Raw genomic sequence first — 6,000 nt, 5'->3', positions numbered from 1 at the left:
CACGAGAGGGTCTGAATTCTTTCCCCTTGAATGTGGATGGACTGTCGCATTGCTTCAATCAAAAATGCGGCAGTTGTGATACCGCATGACTTTTGAGGCTAGGTCGGCTTCTCTGTAGATCATTGGTTCCTGAATTGCCACATAAGAAGTCTGGCTTCCCTAAAGTTACCATATATGGGAAGATCATATAAAGGTTTCAAGACATGCCCAAAGAGACCCATCTGTTCTGGTCCCCAGCTGTTTGGTCTTCTCTGACCAGGTGCGGACATAAGAGCACATGTTCAAGTCCTACCTTTAAGCCACCCCAGATAAAAATGAGTAGAGGAGAAGCAAGCTCTCCCTGCTGAGTCCTGCCCAGAGTGCAGAGCCTTGAGCAAAATGATGTTATTGCCTTTGTTGTTTTAAACCACCTGGGGATGGATTGTAGCACTTGTCAGGAAGCAGGAATCAAGAAAAGAATATGAAAAGAGCTAGGAACCAGGAACTGGAGAAGTATCTTGCAGCATAAATAGTGTGGTTGCGGTTCTGCCACCAGGATAACTCAGCACCAAAGTCTCTTCAATCCTGTATCACTTGTTCAAGAGTCAAAGTCCTGGAGAGTACAGCCACAGACCAAGCTGAGGCCATTAAGTCCACCTCCTGTCTGTATCTGAGTGATTCAGGAAAGATTTGACACGAAGAGCCTCTAACAGCTGCTGTGACTCCCCAGGAGAAAGGCAGGCACCTGGATATATCATCCCCACCAAGATTATGGCTGGAGGGGAAAGAAATTCTCCAAAAAGAAGTGGGATGTTTTTCAGAAGGACGCATGGAAACAGAAGGTAAAAAGGCAATGAATGCACTCAGACCACATTTCATTCTACTTAAATAAACAAATTTCTAGGTTATAGTATCTCAGAATACAAATTAATAGCAAAGAAAATGTATGCCTTGTCTGCTAATGGTTTTACTGAATGAAGTCGCTGAAACAATCTTCAAGATAAAATAGTTGCTTGGATGTTTGATATTAGCCTCCTTCCTTTCCTCCCTCTCTCCCTCCCTTGTTCCTTCCATTCTTCTTCTGTTCCTCCTTTCCTTCCTTCCTTTATTTCCCCTCCCCTTCCTTCCTCTCTGTCTCTTTCATTCTTTCATAATCTTTAATAGTTTAGTATTTAGCACATTGAGTGCCAAAGAATTGATGCTTTCAAACTGTGGTGCTAGAGAAGATTCTTGAGAGTGCCTTGGACAGCAAGAAGATCAAACCAGTCAATCCTAAAGGAAATCAGTCCCGAATATTCATCGGAAGGACTGATGCTGAAGCTGAAGCTCCAATACTTTGGCCACCTGATGCAAAGAGCCGTCTCTTTGGCAAAGACCCTGATGCTGGGGAAGACTGAAGGCAGGAGGAGAAGGCGATGACAGAGGATGAGATGGTTGGATGGCATCACTGATTCAATGGACATGAATTTGAGCAAACTCTGGGAGATGGTGAAGGACAGGGAAGCCTGGCACGCTGCAGTCCATGGGGTTGCTAAGATTGAACAAGACTGAGCGACTGAACAGCAAAAACATTTATCACTCAGTCTACAAAATATTCTCAAACATAAGACAAGAGCCTGCATAGTGTAAAAATACTCAAAGCTGCCCTACAGTGTTTTGGAACCAGATGGAGATATAAACAAATACTAAATAAATAAAATGGGGCTTCCCAGGTGGCACTAGTGGTAAAGAATCTACTTGCAATGCAGGAGACTTGGGTTCAATCCCTGGATGGGGAAGATCCCCTGGAGTAGGAGATGTCACCCCACTCCAGTATTCTTGCCTGGAAAATTTCATGGGCAAAGGAGCCTAGTGGGCTACAGTCCATGGGATCACAAAGAATTGAACACGACTGAGATGAGCACAAGCAAATAAAATAGTAAAAAAAAAAAAAAAAAAAATCCAGCTCCATTGTTTCTCAAATTGTGGTCCTTTTCCACTTATATTTAATCTGTATCAAATGTGAGTCTCAACATATGCACTCACCCACCCACCCTCCCACTCACACACACACACACACACACACACACACACACACACACACACAATTGCCTCAATCATTTTCAGTCAAATAAGATGCTCAATTTCTTGAAAATAGTACGACTTACTGATTGTTCGACTGGATCAGAGGTTTATTTGACTGAGTTGAAAGGCCATTGATCTAGTGGCCTCATGATAGAAAAATACAAAGGATAATTTTCCCTTCCTGTCATGATTCATTCAAGTTTTAATTTGTTTTAGTTATTTAACAGGAGATGTCCCCTTTTAAATGATAGTGCAAGCAGTGGGAAAAAACTATTCTTCATCACTGAGATTTCTCTTAAGACTTTAAACAGGAGGAATAACGTCATACTTAAAGTCAGGATTCCTTCTTCACTGTAGAAGACTCATGATTTTCACAAGAATTTAAATCAGATTACATATATTTAGACACAATATATACTGAAATAATACATCATTGACAAGGCTTTTATTACCTTTTCCTTGAACATGCAAAGAATAGTTTTGGAAATACAACAAAATGAAGAGTTCAAGCTAAGCTTGGAAGTCTTACGTAGTTTCAAACTTCATGGTGAAACTTGTTAAAAAAGAGAGAGAGAGAAATATATGTACCTCAGAAAGGGAGAATTCCAAAATTCAAGTTTGAGGTTTAAGTGAGCCTTTTTCTCCTTATTTATTCATTTATTTTTACTACTTCTGTCCTTTTAAAGCTTGATGTGGCCGGTGAAATCTGGTGAAATAAAGAAAGTGGCTTGAGGGGCTTCCGTTGTTGTCCAGTGGTTAAGAATCTGCGTTGCAACGCAGGGGACATAGGTTCGATCCCTCGTCAGGGAACAAAGATCCCACATGCCAGAGCAACTAATCTGAGTGCTGCTACTACTGAGTCTAGGAGCTCTGGAGCCATGTGCCACAATAAGACCTGCCACAGCCAAAAAGACAAATAAAGATTTCTTAAAAAGAAAGTGGCTTTAGTGTGGAAAAGCAGTATAAAAGTGAAAAGACCAGCATCACCGTAAGTCTCTCCCTGTTGTTCTTTCACTGTTCGGTAAAAGTGAGATTCTCAACCTCAGCACTGTCGATGCTCAGTCTGGAAAGTTCTTTTTTCAGGAGCTGACCTATATACTGTAGCATGTTTAATGTGTGCCTGGCTTCTACCCACTAGGTGCTAGTAACACTTCAGTGTGTTTTTAAATTGTGGTAAAATATAGGTACATAAAATTTACCATTTTAATCATTTTTAAGTGTGCAATTCAGTGGCATTAAGTATATTCACTGTTTTGTGCAACCACCAGCATCCGGTTCCTGAAGTTTTTCGTCTTCCCAGATGGACTCTTCATTCCTATTGAACAGTAACTTGCCTTTCCCACCACCCCCAACCAACCCCTGCTAACCTCCATCCTATTTTCTATATCTGTGAATTTGACTACTGGATGATATCTCATGTAAATGGAATCATACAATATTTGTCCTTTTGTGACTAGCCAGTTTTGCTGTTGTAATGTCTTTAAGATTTATCCATGTTGTAGCATGTCAATATTTCCTTCCTTTTTTAAAGTTGAATAGTATTCCATTGTATGGATGTACTACATGTTGTTTTTTCATTCATCTGTCAATTGGACTTGGGTTGGTTCTACTTTTTGACTATTATGAATGATACTGCTATATATGATACTATGTATGATCTATACTATATGTATATATACATATACTCTGTATATAGTATATGAGCTATACTATATATGATGATATATATATATGAATGAAACTATATATGCATGATATATATATATATCTTATGAACTATATATAGTTCAAACTATATGTGAATGATATATCTCCTTGAGTCCCTTGGACTGCAAGGAGATCCAACTAGTCAATCCTAAAGGAAATCAGTCCTGATTATTCATTGGAAAGACTGATGCTGAAGCTGAAACTCCAATATTTGGCCACCTGATTTGAAAAGAACTGACCCATTTGAAAAGACCCTGATGCTGGGAAAGATTGAAGGTGGGAGGAGAAGGGGATGACAGAGGAAGGGATGGTTGGATGGCATCACTGACTGGATGGACATGAGTTTGAGTAAACTCCAGGAGCTGGTGATGGACAGGGAAGCCTGGTGTGCTGCAGTCTATGGGGTCGCAAAGAGTCGGACATGACTGAGGGACTGAACTGACTGAATGATACTGCTATGAACGCGGGTAAACAAATATCTGTTTGAGTTTCTGCTTTTAATTCTTTTGAGCATATGGACAGAAGTGGAATTGCTGAGTCAAATGTCTCTAGATATCGTTAAATGTCCGTGGGGGGGGTGGGGACGCAAAATCACTCCCAATTAAGGACTGCTTATCTAAAGGAGCAAACTTCTTTGAACAATTGTATTTCTACCAAGTTTATTCATGGACTTCTAGGTTGAGAAGGGACATTAGAAGCCATCTGGTTGAATAAGTGATCTCTACTTCATCCCTAAGACCTGTATTTTACCATGAGCAGTGCTTGGCCCATAAAGCCAAGAGTAAGTCAATCACCCATAAGGACAGCTTGTACTCTCCTTATCAGTTCTTCTCTCCTTAATACCTTTTAGTTCACTGGATCCTTCCCATGATGTCTTGCTTATTCATGCCTCCTGTATTTCCAGCCTTCTAGTCACCAGCAAACTTAATAGAGTAATCTATAAAACTTCGACTTCCATTTGTTCTTTAATCAATTAACATCTGAAACTTCTTTGGATGCGATCACCTAATTGCTAAATTCAATCATGTTTTCGCTTTTCTTCTTGACATAGTCATAGCAATATCCAGTTTCATCTGGCCTAACTCTCCAGGGGGTCATTTATTGAACAGATATTACACTTACTATGCATCAGTGGAGAAGAAGATGGCAACCCACTCCAGTATTCTGGCCTGGAGAATCCCATGGACAGAGGAGCCTGGCAGGGTATAGTCCATGGGATTGAAAGAGTCAAACATGAACTAAAGCACCACTATGCATCAATGTGTGGTAAAGAATTTCACTGGCTTTTGTCTCTGGTTCCTGGAAATAACCTCTAAGCAGTTGGAATTTGCCAAAAGACAGGTGTATCTTTGTTATTCATGATGCACCCCTCAGACCGCACTTGAAAGTTTATGCTAATGAGGAAGCTCATGGTGTTTATGACATCTTATGTTAATAAGATGAGTCAGGAGGGGCCTCAAAGACCAACCAGATGATTAGATTTTAGGGCTTTGAGCCTCAAAACTGATATAAGCCTGACATCTGAGGACAGAGATGGGGCTGGAGATTGAGTTACCAACTCAAAGGCAATGATTCAACCAACTCTGCCTACGTTAATGAAACCGTAATGAAATCTCTGGATACTGAAGTTCAGATGAGCTTCTATGGCTGGCAAGCACTCTGTATTCTGGCACACACTTGTGTGCCCAGAAGGTAACTTGCGCTCAAAGCCTCATGTTTGAGGCCTTCTTAGACATCATCCTCTGTGCTTCTCCTTTTGGCTGGCTCTGATTTACATCCTTTTGCTATAATAAAACTATAATCATTAACTAGAGAGAGTTGTTCTAATGAATTATCCAACCCGAGAGGGTGATGGGAAATTTTGAATTTGCAGCCAGCTGGTCAGAAGTCAATGTGGTCTGAGGACTCCTGAATTTGTGAATGGTGTCTGAAGGGAAGGCAGTCTTGTGGAGTACTCTGCCCTTAATCTGGGAAGTTTGGCTTAACTCTAGGTAGTTGGTGTCTTTACAGTCACCCTGAGGAGATCTGCAGTACCCTGGTGAACAAAACATTGATCCCTAGCCTCATGGAGCTTAGAGTATGGACAGACAGAGAGACAAAAAAAATATATAACCGGAAAACCAAACACAGAAACTTCTCTGAGAGGATGTCCTTGCTGGTCCAGTGGCTAAGACTCTGAGCTCCAATCCAAGGGGTCTGGGTGTGATCCCTGGTCAGGAAACTAGATACAGAATGCCACAACTAAAGATC

This window comes from Bos indicus x Bos taurus, chromosome 15 (assembly GCF_003369695.1).
Source record: "Bos indicus x Bos taurus breed Angus x Brahman F1 hybrid chromosome 15, Bos_hybrid_MaternalHap_v2.0, whole genome shotgun sequence".
NCBI lineage: Eukaryota > Metazoa > Chordata > Mammalia > Artiodactyla > Bovidae > Bos > Bos indicus x Bos taurus.
Note: the sequence above shows the minus strand (reverse complement) of the source record.